Source organism: Macrotis lagotis, chromosome 5, assembly GCF_037893015.1.
Source record: "Macrotis lagotis isolate mMagLag1 chromosome 5, bilby.v1.9.chrom.fasta, whole genome shotgun sequence".
NCBI lineage: Eukaryota > Metazoa > Chordata > Mammalia > Peramelemorphia > Peramelidae > Macrotis > Macrotis lagotis.
The window spans coordinates 36090787-36105407 of NC_133662.1; the positions used below are offsets into that span (position 1 = coordinate 36090787).

The 14621-nt window shown below is 36.9% G+C and overlaps 1 pseudogene; it reads left to right on the forward strand.

Moving 5' to 3' along the window:
* The first annotated feature begins 9942 nt into the window (after positions 1-9942).
* On the forward strand, positions 9943-10763 carry LOC141489669 (peroxisomal 2,4-dienoyl-CoA reductase [(3E)-enoyl-CoA-producing] pseudogene; annotated as a pseudogene).
* Positions 10764-14621: the final 3858 nt, after the last annotated feature.

Genomic DNA, 14621 nt, shown 5'->3' on the forward strand with positions numbered 1-14621 from the left:
CCTCCAGTATCTGGCATAGAAGAAGTGCTAGATAAAGGTTTGTTGATGGATGTATAAACTGATTGATTGATAAGCTTGGAATGGTATAGAGGTTTGTCTTTTACTGGTGGACCACTGAAGAATTTTAAACAGAAGCATAAAATGCTTAGATCTGTGCTTAAGGAAGATGAGTATGAATTGGAGAAAGGAGAGATTAAAGATGAGATAACTTGTTAAAAGCTATTGCAACTGTTCAGGAACATGGTCATGAAAGCCTGCATGAGAATGGTGTCAATGATAATACAGTAGGGTGGGTCTGAGAGACATCACAGGTGAGAGAATCAAGAAGTTCTAGTAATTGATTAGATATGAGGAATAATAGAGAATGAAAAGTCTAACCCAGGGTTTTGAAAATGGGGATTGGATGATAGTATCATTGACAGTGACTTCATAGTTAGAGAAGCACTTTGGAGGCAAGTTTGAAGTACTATTGGTTTTGAAGTACCTGATAAATCATATTTATTTAACAGTAAGTTTTATAAAGTGATTTACATATATTAAACTATTTGAGCTTCATCATATTCCTTTGAGGAAGGAGCTATAATTATTCTCATTTTCTAGATAAGAAAACTGAGGCTAAGACAGGTATATGAAGCAGGTTGCTAAGTCAGATCTTCCTGATTCAAAGGCAAATGCTCTTTCCACTACACCACATCACATTGTCTCTGATAATTCACATGAAGTAATGGCAGAGAGATATATACTGAGCTATACTTTACTATATTGTAGGCAGTTAGAGGTGAAATTCTTTTTTTTAATTTTTTTTAATTTTTTTAATTTTTTAGTTTTTGTAAGGCAGTGGAGTTAAGTGGCTTGCCCAAGGCCACACAGCTAGGTAATTATTAAGTGTCTGAGGCCAGATTTGAACTCAGGTACTCCTGACTCCAGGGCTGGTGCTCTATCCACTGCGCCATCTAGCCGCCCCTTAGAGGTGAAATTCTAAAACTCATAAGAGACTGATATATATTTGGAAGTCATCTGTTTAGCTCAGGGTGTCCAACTTTGCTTTTAAAAGTTTTTATTGAAACAATAGACAATATATTTTGATTTCCCATTTTAGTGAGAGCTCTGCTTTAGCTCAACTTCATTTACTAAAGCATTTAGTAAAACCACAGGGGGTCTCATAAAATCACACTGCAACATTTTGGACAGCCCTGGCAATAGAAGAAGTAGTTGAAACCATGAGAATAAATGACAAGGGAGGTGACAAGGGAGAGGAGAGAAAAAAAAGGGAAAGAGGTTAATATTGGAGAATACTCACTTTAAAGACTGTAGAAATGAATGGTGAATCAGTGAAGGAAATGAGAAAAGGAGTGGTTAGAGAAGCAGTTGTACTAAAAATGCTAGCTTTAGCCATAATAGAAGAAAAAAATATTAAAAGAATTAGAATTGGCAGTGAGGAGATAAAACTATCACTCTTTGTAGATGATATTATAGTATATTTTGAGAATTCTAGAGATTCTCAACTACTTGAAAAAATTAACAACTTTAGTAAAGCTGCAAGATATAAAATAAATTCACATAAATCATCAGCATTTCTATGCATTACCAACAAAGCCCAGGAGCAAGAGATAGAAAGAGAAATTTCATTCAAAGCAACTGTAGTTAGTGAGAGTGGTAGGATGGAATAGTAAGTAGAGCATGGAACTTTGTTACGAAGATCTGTGTTCAAATCCTTCCTTAGAGGACTCTGGGCAAATCACTTGACGTCTGTGATCTTTGTTTTCCTTCTCTATAAAAATGAGGGTTATTGGGTTTGATGGACTCTTAAGTCTTATTGTCCATTACCTCCCCCTCCAGCTCTTAATCTATGATCCTATGAGAATAAGAGAGGAGAGTGTATTTATAGTTAGCAGTGTTAACTGCTATGGAAACATCAAGGAGAATGAGGGCTGAAAAAATGGCACATAAATTTGGTGGTTCTGAGTTCACTGATGCCTTTGAGAGAGCAATATTCATAGAGTACTTGGGATTGAAGCCAGATGGCAAAGCCTTGGGAAGAGAGTGGGTGGTGAGAAAGTATAGGCCTGAGTTGAAGATAACTTTCTTTGGAATGTTAGCAGTGAAGGAGAAGAGATGGGATATTAGCCAAATATGGTTGAAAGGTCAAGAGAAGACTTTTTTTTTTAATAAAAAGGATTTTGACTATGTTTGAAAGCAGATGGAAAGAAGCCAGAGCAGATGCAAGACAGAGTAGAGGCCTGATTGATGGAACAAGAACTGGGAGGATTCAAGAGAAGATTGGATAAAGAGGTAGGGAGAAGCACTGGCCTTAGTTAGGAGGAGAGGGGAAAGAAGAAAGAGTCTCTACTCCAGAATCTCTGGAAAAAAATGGATCTTGGAAGATGAAAGAAAAGAGGGACTTAAAATAGAACTTTGGATAACCTCAATCTAGTGAAATCTCAGTGTAGGTCTTCAAAGGAAGACATCATTAGGATTGTGAATTAGGAAGGTTTCTCAGAGGAGGTTGGTTTTAAGCTGAATCTTAGGAAGATAATATCAAACAGGGAATAGGGATCAAGTTTGAATAGAGAATGAATGATCTTGGAATATTTGGGAAGACAATAAGTAATGTGGTTTTTTGTTTGTTTTGGATTGGAGGTCATAAATAGAAATAATATTAATTTTACCTTTGCATAGCACTTTAAAGTTTGCAAAGTATTTTTACAAATATTTTTTAATCTGTCAACTACACTTGGAGATAATATATTATTATTGTCATTATTATCATTACTTTATAGGTAAGGAAACTGAAGCTAGCAGAGGTTAAGTGACTTGCCTAGTGTCATACAGCTAATAGGTGTCCTGGGCTGAATTTAAACTTAGATTTTCCCTACTTCAGTTCTACTACTCAATCTACTTCATCACTTGGCTACCTCTAGAAGAAGGAATACAATGAAAGACTGGAGAATAAATGGGAGTCAAATGTTCTAGATAACAATCTAAAGAATTTGAACCTTGTTCTGTAGATAATGGTCTTCCACTGAAGGTTTTGAAGAGAAGCTAATGTATGTAAAGAGTTGTCATAATTTTATGTAGTTTGGCTTTTGATGTCATCATTCAATTGAAAGTCCTGTCTCCAAAGTTATCAATGATCTCTTTATTGAAAAATCTAATGTCCTGTTCTCAATCCTCATCTTAGATGATAACCTAAGGAATTTGAATTTTATTCTGTAGATAATGAGCTCCACAGGGGCTAATGTATGTAAATGTATGTAAAGCATTTTCTTAATTTCACATAGTTTGACTTCTGTTGTCATCATTCAATTGAAAGTTGTGTCTCCAAAGTTATCAATGATCTCTTTATTAAAAAATCTAAGGGGGCGGCTAGGCGGCAGCTAGGTGGCATAGTGGATAGAGCACCGACCCTGGAGTCAGGAGTACCTGGGTTCAAATCCGATCTCAGACACTTAATAATTACCTAGCTGTGTGTCCTTGGGCAAGCCACTTAACCCCGTTTGCCTTACAAAAAAAAACCTAAAAAAAATCTAATGTGCTTTTCTCAATCCTCATCCTTTTTGACCTATCTCCAGCCCTTGACACTGTTCATCACCTTCTTCTTCATATTTGTTTCTCTCTAGTGTTTTTGTGACTTCTCCCTCCTGAATCTCCTCCTACCCAATCATCATTTCCCAGTTTCTTTTCCTGGATCTTTATCCAAGTCACACCTACTAATCATGAGTATTTCCAAAGGCTCTGTCTTGGAATTTCTACTGTACTATTTTGCTCAGTAATCTCATCAACTACTATAATTTCAATGGTCATATTTATGCAAACAAGTCTTAGTTCTATTTATTCAGCCCACACGTCTCGCCTGACTTTTTTTTCTCACGTCTCCAGTTGCCTAGTGAACAAACAGAATGTCCCATATACATCTGAAATACAATATGTCCAAATTGGAACTCATTATTTTCTCCTGAAATCTTCTCTTCTTCCTAATTTCCCTATTACTGTTGTCAAGATATTAATAGAAAACTTATTTTCCAGAGTTAAGGTCCAGCTGTTTCCTGAGCTTGGCATCATAACAATCCTCTGCACATACCCTCTGAATGATCTCAGTTGCAACAAAATCCAAGAATTGTTTCTGGTCATGAAGTACTGCTTTGAATCAAACTTGAAACATTGTTGCTATTAACCCCAGCTCATTGTGTAGTCATAGGTACAAGTACTGAGATGGGGCTCCAGTATGTGGGTCCTTACTTGCAACCATTTCCCTCACTTTGAAATTAAATTTCTGTTTATCTGACTTTTCTGTCTTTCACCTGTAGCTATTCACAGATTAGAGCCTGGCTCTTTTCAGTTGACATTTAAACCGGGTCACTGGACTCTTCAGGAACAATGGGAACAGACTAGGAGATTTCTCTGGAGTCCGACCTCTGCCCCTTGTTCCTGCTCTAATCATCTGACTTCTCCCTTGAATGAGTTCCATGTTTTTTGGAGGAAAAAATCTAGGGCCTTCCTGTGACCCAGTTCATTTCAGATCAGTCTGGTAAGAATATCCTTTCTTATTTGCACACCTCTGATAATTGGCCTCATACCTATTTTCCTGACTTCTAGTCACACAGGCTTCTACCCTAATTTTCATTCTTTTCTTTTCTTTTCTTTTTTAGATTTTTCAAGGCAACAGGGTTAAGTGGCTTGCCCAAGGCCACACAGCTAGGCAATTATTAAGTGTCTGAGGCTGGATTTGAACTCAGGTACTCCTGACTCCAAGGCGGGTGCTCTAACCACTATACCACCTAGCTGCCCCCTAATTTTCATTCTGGATTTCTTATTTCCTTCAAAACTCAGCTAAAATCACTTCTTCCATCAAAAGATTTTCCCATGACTCCTTAATCTTAGAATTTTTCTTCTAGGATTATCTTTGTTTAATTCCTGTTTGTACATAGCTATTTCTATGTTGTCTTCGTCATTAGACTGAGCTCCTTGAGAGAGGGGATTGGTTTTAGGCCTTTTTTTGTTGTTGTTGTTATCACCAGTGCTTAGTAAGTAATAGAATTTAAAAATACTTATTGATATGGCTTATTAGGAATGTACTGGTAGCAGTGGACAGATGCATGAAAACCAGGAAATAATGAAGGAAAAAAATATAGGCACCTTAGAAATCATCTAGTCCATTTCTCTCATTTTACAAATGAGGAACTAATTGAGACTTGAGATGTTAATGAGTTGCCCAAAATCACACAGGCAATTTGTGATGGACATGGAATGTCCTCTGGCTCCATGTTAGATTATAAAAAATCATATTCAATTGTTTGTTGGAAAATCTTAAACAATCTACTCTTTGTGGAAAAAAAATCTTTAACAACCAACTCTCTGTGTCCTACTTTTAAGTTTAATCTGTATTATTAATATTTCCTCCATAACTTTATGTCTAGACAATCAATAAAATAATAAATTAAGCCCTGATTTGTCACATTTACTGATTTCTGAGATGTAAGTGCTCATACCAAAAATTTAACAGTCAACTCCCCTAAACCAGTAAGAACTGTCTGCAACCCACCCCAAATATAATTTTTATCACAGTATGTCAACATCATTTGAGATCAAGAGGGTTTAGAGTGGATGAGTTGTCCCTAGAATTTGTCTCCTTATACCTGGTAACAATGAATGCCAGTTCAAGAGAATGGTTCTGGTTCTAGGCAATTATCTACATGGGGGTGCCCTTTGAAAAGTACACCAGCAATTTCCAAAGTCAGAGGCAAGCAGGAAGGGCATTTGAGGGTATAAAGGAACAGAGATGGAAAGGAACAGTATGCAAGGAACAGAAAGTAAACCAGCATCTCTGAACTATAGATTGTAATATGGGTTAAAATAAAGTCTAAAGGTAGGAAGGGAACAAGTTGAAGAGCTTTAAAAGTTAAACAGAATTTATACACAATCCAAGAGACATTAGGGAGTTCCTGGTTACCAGTGAGTAAATAATAGAAAGATAACTTTGGCAGCTGAATGGAAAATGGACATGAAATTGAAGAGACTTGAAGCAAAAAGAACAGCCAAAAGGCTATTGTGATAGTCCAGACGTGAGATAATGAGGGTCTACCTCTGTGTAGTATCTATGAAAGTGGAGAAGAAATGTTTTGGAAAAATACTGTGACAAAACTTGACAGCAGATTGACTATGTGTCAAAATAAAAACAAATTTATAATACTAGATGAGTTGAAGAGAAAGATGATACTCTCAACCACAATAGAAAAATTGGGAAGAGAAGAGAATTTTCTAACAAAGATCCTGAGTTCAGCTTTAGACATGATAAGTTTGAAATGTTTTTGAGATATTGGAAATGTCTAAAAGTTAATGTGATAAAAACCTGGAGATTATGGAAGAGATTGGGGCTAGGTAAATAAATCTGAGAATCAAGGGTGTAATTAAGAAAGTGAAGTGGGGGGGGGGGGTAGCTAGGTGGCACAATGGATAGAGCAATGGTCCTGGAGTAAGGAGGACCTGGATTCAGATCTATCCTCAGACAATAATTACCTAGTTTCGTGACCTTGGGCATGTCACTTAACCCCATTGTCTTGCAAAAAGCCAAAAAAAAAAAAAACCCCGGTAAAGTGAAAGTTTATAACTGCCAAATCCAAATCTCTCATACAAAATGACCACAGAGAACTCCAAATCTAATTATTAAAAAAAGGTGATCATAGTAAAAGTTGTTCCATTGTTCCAACCCAGGACAGTTTAGGAAGAGAGAGAAAGGGGTTTACAGACATCAAGATGGGGGATGACTAGGAGTAAGTTGCCCACTGGCTGAGGGTCTTGGAGCCAGAAGCTGTATCAGCAGCATACTGGGTGGACTCAGTGCAAAGAGATTACATGATAACTGTATGAACTCTTGATTAGAAAGAAGATGCTTTTAGGATTGTAGGAAGTTAGTGGAAAAGGTCAGAAAATTCCAATCTCTACAGATTTCCTCCACAAACAAGTCAAAAAATCATCTCAGGGTGAATGTGGAGCAGGATAAAAATAAACAAAAGTCAGGGCAGAATAGTGTTCCTCCTGGGACAAATGGAAAAGATCCAAAGAAAGATCTGGAACTGAGATTTGGCCTGAATGAAGTGTAAATACCTCCAGGCTAGCTCCCTAAAATAGCCAGAGTTGAGCCCTAGGAGCAACCAGGTTGGGAGGTAACCTCCGTCTCAGCCAAAGGAATTCTTAGCTTCTGGATTGTGTGGGTGTCAGGCATCTGATGGGAACTTTTGTTGATAAAAGGATGCCAGACTCAGCTATGCTGCTAACAACTAGGGCAAGAAGGCACCAGAAATTGCCTGGTGAGTGCAGAAGCAGTGGCACAAGGTTGCTACAGGTTGTGGACACATAGGAGAACTGAATTATTCATTTTGGTTCAGACCAAGTTCTTTGTCTAAACCATAGGGGAGACCTGCAGGTTATAGCCACTGGAGGATTCACAGGGAGAGAAAGCATTTCCACTAAAGTGTGTGGAAGGGTCCTGGTTGTAACTTGGAACAGGAAAGGAATCCATGGGTTGAACCTAGGGTAAAGCTCCTCGGACTGAGACACCATTCCCCACACCCCAGGACCAGAGGTGAATCTAATAACAAACTTCTAAAAAAAAATTAAAAATGAGGAGGCAAAAGAGAAAAAATTCACCACAGATGAACACTGAATTAGAGAAGACCAGAATTCATCTTCAGAGGAAGATATTGAAGTTAAAAAAAAAGAAACAAAAACCTCTTCTACCCCAAAGAGTAACATCAAATGTCTATCTGCTCAAAAAGAAATCACAGAACTCAAAAAAGATCTTTAAAAAAATCAAATAAGAGTGATTGAGGGAAGACTAAAAAAATATAAAAAAATTCAAGGAAAATAAGAAAATGATGAAAAGAAGTTTAACAAAATGGAAAAGGAGATACAGAATCTTAAGGAAGAAAATTAGAAATGGGCAAAGGGAAGTCAATGAAGTTATGAGTATAAAGAATGAAAAAATAGAAGATAATGTGAAATTTAATAAGAAAAAGTACCAAACTGGATAAGAGATCAAGAAGAAAAAACATAAGAATAATCAGATGACTTGAAAGCTTTGATAAAAAAAAACTTTGATACAATAATACAAGAAATAATTAAATAAAATTATTCTGAAATGTTAGAACAGGAAATAGAAAAAATTCACTGATCACCCCTGAAGGGACTCATAGGCAGAAAGTTTATAGATATATCATAGCCAAATTTCAAAACCTCCAGATTAAGAGAAAATATTAAGAGCACAAGGCAAAAGTAATTCAAATATTATGGAATCACAATTAGAATTACCCATGACCTAGCAACAGCTACATTGAAAGACTGCAGGGCTTAAAATATCCCATATTGAAAAGCAAAAAAAAAAAAAAAAGGATGCAGCCAAAAATATCATACCCAGCAAAGTTAAATATAATCCTGAATGAAAAAAAAGACTCTCAGGATTTTGTCGAATTTAATAGAAAATTTGACATATAAGGTTCAAGAGAAACATAAGGTAAATATCAAAGACTAATACAAGGGACTTAATAAGGACAAATTATTTACTATTTATTCATGGAAATATAAACCTTATGTCCAAGAGTGTTATTAGTAATTGGGTAGTTCAAAGGAAAGATTGGGATGGAGCTGAGTAGGATGGGATTTTAAAAAGTAAAATGGTGTAGGAAAAGATGTAAAAAAGAATTTTACTGATGAGGTTTGAGAGAAAGAATTGATACAGAGGAATTAGATAGGGAAGGAGAGCTGGTAGTTCCGGAAACCAAGTCTCATCAGAAATAAATGTGTATATAAAAACTTTTTAAACTCAGAAAGAAATAAGAAGAGGGGATAGGAAGGGTACTGATATGAAGTTGAGGCAATAGAATAAAGGGTATATAGAAGGGTGTGTAGATCAATGGGAAAGGGAGTATAGAAGAGCATGTAAGGGAGGGATTCTTGGAAAAGTAGTAGATAAAGAAATAGGAGGATAAGGTAGCAAGTAGAAATAAATTGGAAGAGTGAGGAGGGGTTGTTGCTTTCAGGAAATGTCACAAAAATAAGAGATGCACACAAACAAATAAATAGATATCTATGACTATGTATGTGTTTATGTATGTGTATGAATGTGGGCATGTGTATATTATATATAAAAATATATATATGGGTGTATATGTGTGTAGGTGAATATATATGTATAAGTTGTATGTATGTATGTATATATATATATATATATATATATATATATATATATAATGAATGGCAGAAAAACAGAAAAAACTTACAAGGAAGCAAAGGAAATTTGGACAATTTTGAACAAAATATGTAATATTTATTATATAGGCTTTCCTGAAATGGAAATTTATTGCTTTATATTATGAATCTCATGTTTTGCTGAATACATGACAATTTTTTCTTATTTTGTATTTAAGTTTAAAATTTTTAAAAATATAAAAAAAGAAAGAGGATCCTCTATATATAGGTTCCAGCACCATTTGGAAATTCTGACTCTATTGTCCAGTTCTGGGTTGCAATTCCAGGGCAAAGAGGAGCTGTCACAGTTATGAGGGAGTAAGGACTCTACTGGGTAAGGATCAGAGACCAGAGCAGGAAGTCAGGATTCAGATTTCTCCCTAAATCATATCACCTTGGAAGCACTGAAAACCCACAGACCACCAAATTAAGTTACAGAAGCTCAGGTTGACCTGCCCTGTCCCCTGTTCCCAGATATGAACAGAGACTTTTCTAGCAGAGAGGCCAGAGCTAGGAAGGAGGCTGGGAAAATGAACAGACATAGGGAGGAAGGAAGGAAGGTGGGCTCGTGCAGCCTGACTTGAGGCTCCCTCCCAGGTGCTGCAGCTCCCAGGTGCTTCCAGGTGACCTCCACCTGCTGTCATGTCTCCTCTCCCCCACCCCCCGACATCGATACTGTTAACTGCCTTCCAACCTACAACTACCTCTTCTGCTCAGACATCCTCCATGAAAAAGTGGCCTTTATCACTGGAGGAGGCTCAGGAATTGGGTTCCAAATTGCAGAAATTTTCATGCGGCATAGCTGCCATGTGGTCATTGCTAGCAGAAGCCAACAAAGAGTGTCCGATGCTGCCAAGAAATTGATTACTGCTACCGGTCAGCAGTGCCTTCCCTGTCTCTGGATGTTCCAGAGCCTCAGAGTATAACTGCTGCAGTTGATAATGCTCTGAAGAAGTTTGGCAAGATTGACATTCTCATCAGTGGTGCAGCAGGTAATTTTTTGTGTGCTGCCAGCAACATGTCCTTCAATGCATACAAAACTGTAATTGATATTGGTACAGTTGGCACCTTCAATGTCAGCAAAGTCATGTTTGAGAAGTACTTCTGGGACCATGGTGGTGTGACCATTAACATCACTGCTACCCTGGGCTACAGAGGGTAGGTACTCCAGGTGCATGCTGGCACTGCCAAGGCAGCTGTGAATGCAATGACAAGACACTTGGCTGTAGAGTGGGGTCATTAACAACATTTGAGCTAATAGACTGGCTCCAGGACCAATTAGTGACACTGAAGGGATACATCACCTTGGTGGCCATAATCCCAACATGGAAAGAAGTATTTTAGGAAGCCCTCTCCAGAGAATGGGGAACAAGACTGGGAATACCCATGGTGCACTGTACTTGTACTTAGCATCCTATGTGACAGGCACAATTCTGGTGGTGGATGGTGGGAACTGTATGACTTCTGCCAATGATTACATGAAGTTGTTGAGGAATAAAAGTTTCCCTTCCAAACTCTAGGTAGCTACCCTGCTGAGATACATGGAAGAAGATTACTAATTCAGACCTATTCTTTGATCCAGTGCTTCAGCTTTCTCCTGGAACTCATTTTTGTCCCCCTCTTCCCTTGATTCCTTTTGGCATGCCAAGCTATTTTGAGGCAAATTTGTAGGGTATTGAATCTGACAAACCAATTTCCTGGCCCTTCCTCTCATGGCAGAAAAGCTGGTGAATCTGCAAACATCCCCTCCTTTCTTGTGGCCCCATTGCTGATGCTACTAGGCAGGTTATGGAGGCTAATTTGTCGCACTCTGATAAGATCAACTTTTATTAGGGTATAGGACTGGACTGGGTTAAAACAAAAACTTTAAGGTACTGACCACATGAAGCTTGTCATTCACTAGCTCATCCTTTCCAAAAAGACACTCAGATAGGAAACACATTAATTTTATATTTTGTATGCCCCTGGAACAAAGAACTCTTTTTGTAAATATGTTAGCTTTCTCTCCCAACCTCGAGTGCCAACTTAACCCTGCTGGGAACATTGTTCAAAACTTGCTTATTGAGAAGAACCTCATTTTAACCTGAATCATTTTTGCTCATGCTCTCAGGATAAATAGGATGTCAGGCCAAAGTAATCAGAACTTCAAGTTCCTTCCATAACTTGGACTCCCCTATTCCAAAGACTTAAGGTCAACTCTTGAATTTGCTCCCTAGTCCAAAAAGTGGATCTTCAGGTTTTTCTGTACTGCCTGATGAGATCCTCTACCGTTTAGGAAGGTCCAAATCCTTTTTCTGTCCAAACTTTGGAGTATTGCTTCCCTTTGCTTAGTGTCATCTTGAGCTTTTTATTTGGAGAGGGAAAGTACAATAGAAAAGCATGAAGTGTGACTGGATCTACTCTGACCTCCCAGACTCACCTGGGAGCCCTTTCCCACCATTCATAAACTACCAACCGAGAATTGCTTATGGCCAAGTGAGACTTAGTGATGTTTTTATAAGGGCTGGAAGAAAATGACATCTCTTACTGGGCAGAATCCACCCCTTCCTTGGGCATGCTTATAGAAGATTTGCAGAGATATTCCTCCTGAGTTGAACATAGATTTTGCAAGGGTTTATTTACATGCTCTTGGTAAGTGGGAGATGCCAGTAGCAGAGAGGTTGCTTTGACTAAAAGCTAATTAGGGCTGGGTGTGGGGATAGGATAGTAAGTTCATTAATTCCCTGTGATGTTGACTGCTTCAAACATAATAGGAACAATCTCTTCAAATAGAATTTATTATTCAGGGGCTAGATACCTGGACCCATACTTTCTGATTCTTCCAGCTTGCAGTGCTTGCTATTTTCCTGCATATTAACACCTCTACCATTATCTAGTCAAGGATCAGGGAAATAACCCCTTGATTTAATTACTTGCAAGTAGTTTAATATTGAAATTATTGACTACAATGGCATATTGCAGAAACTTTGAAAGTTTTTTAACCATACAATCCTATATGAAAAACTTACAAAGGGGGAAATTAATTTATACTATTCATTTAAATGAAGCTACTCGTATAGTGGGGTGGGGATAGTTACAGATCCCTTTTACCCTCTGGATTATTAGCCTGTTCTACCATCCTCTTCTCAGATCCTCATTTTTCTTTTCCTGTTTTCTACCCTCATACCCACTATCCTCAGAACCATTGGGGGTAGCCAGTGCTAGCAGCTGCAAACAGGTAATGGGTTTTATCTACTGTGTATCATTAATCTTTGCTAAATTAATCCATATTTTACCTAGAAACTTATTTTTCATAGATTGTTTTCCCTTTCCAAGTATAGGACATTCTGTTAGTGGAAAATACATCTTCTTCTCTTTATGGTGCAAGACTGAATTATGAAATCTCCCTGGGATTTGATGTTTTGTTTAGGAAAGATCAAAAATGCTGGATAAGGAACATAAATATAAATGATTGAAAATTCTGTTTTTCTCTTTGTATCCTGATTATAGATGGAGAGGGGAATTTACAAAGACCTTGAAACTTAATCTTATTTGTTTAATAATCACCTGAAAAAGAATAAAATTTTGTTCTTGAAGTTATTTAATGAAAAAAAGAAAAAATGAGTAGACATCAGCAAAAAAGAAGCTAACCCTAAAAAAGATTTAAAAGTATGCTTTGATCTGCATTCAGACACCAACAGTTCTTATTTTGAAGGTGGACAGCATTTTTTATCCTAAGTCATTTAGAATTGTCTTGGATCAAAGCCTGGAAAGACTTGCATGAATTGATGCTGAGTGAAATGAGCAGAACCAGAAGAACATTATATGCATTAACAATAACATGGAGTGATGATCAACCATGATGGACTTGTTCATTTTAGCAGTACAATAATCAAAGACAATTTTAAAAGACTTGTGATAGAAAATGTCATCCATATCCAGAGGAGGAAAATGAAGAACAAAGCTTATTATCTTCAAATTTTAAAAGTTGTCTTATGAGGGGTGACTAGGAAGTGTTGTGGATAGAACACCAGCCCTGGAGTCAGGAGGACCTGAGTTCAAATCCAGACTCAGATACTTAATAATTACCTAGCCACTTAACCCCATTGCCTTGCAAAAAAAAAAAAAGTTGTCTTACATATTACATCATTTTTTCTCTCTGTTTTCTTTCTTCCATTTGGATCTGATTCTCCTCTCACAACATGTTCAAACTGTGTTTACCATGGTTTTAAATATAGAGCCTATGTCAGCTCACTTTCTGTCAGGGGAAGCGGGGAAGGAAGGGAGAAAAACTGTAAAACTCAAAACCTTGCAAAAAAAAAAAACAAACGACTGATAAAAACTACCATTGCATGTAGTTGAAAAAACAAATAAAATATTTGAAAAAAAGAAGTGGATCATGTTCTCCTGGTTCTGTTCACTTCACTTTGCATCAATTCACTAAGTCTTTCTAGGCTCTTTTGAAAGCATCATGCTCATTATTTTTTTTTTAGGTTTTTACAAGGCAATGGGGTTAAAATGACTTGTCCAAGGTCACAGAACCAGGTAATTATTAAGTGTCTGAGGCTGGATTTGAACTCAGGTCCTTCTGACTCCAGGGCCAGTGTTCTATCCACTGAGCCACCTAGCTGCTCCTATGCTCATTAATTCTTATAGAACAATAGTATTCCATAATAATCCTCTACTATAACTTGTTCAGTCGTTCCCAATTGGTGGGCATCCCTTCAATTTCCAATTCTTTGCCCCCACAAAAAGCTATTATAAATACTTTTGTATAAATAGGTCCTTCCCTCCCCACATCCTTTTTTTTTTAAAAATCTATTTGGGATAGAGACCTAGTAATGGCATTGCTTAATGCCTAAACCAGGGGAAAGGGGAAAGAAAACAGACAAAAAAAAACTGTAGACCAATTTCCTTAATGAATATTGATGCAAGTAATAATAGCATTCAGATTATAGCAATTTTTCACTAAGATTATACACTATGACCAGGTTGGAATTTATACAGGGAATACAGTGCTGGATCAATATTGGGAAAATTATAAACAAAATTGTCCATATTGATAATAAAAACAACAAAAATATTCAATTATATCAATAGATTCTGCAGAAAAGACTTTTGACAAAATACAATACCAATCTGTATTTTAAAAAACCCCTAGAAAGCATAGGAATAAATGGAGCTTTTCTTTAATGAGTAGTATCTAGAGCCAAGAGCAAGCATTAAATTATATGATGTGAATAAACTAAAAGGCTTTCCAATTAGATAAGGCATGAAGCAATGTCACCATCATCATTATTCAATATTATATTAGAAATGCTAGTAATAGTTATAAAAAATAAAAAAAATTTAAAGACAGAATAGATAACTAAGAAACAAATTTTGGTTGATATGATGAT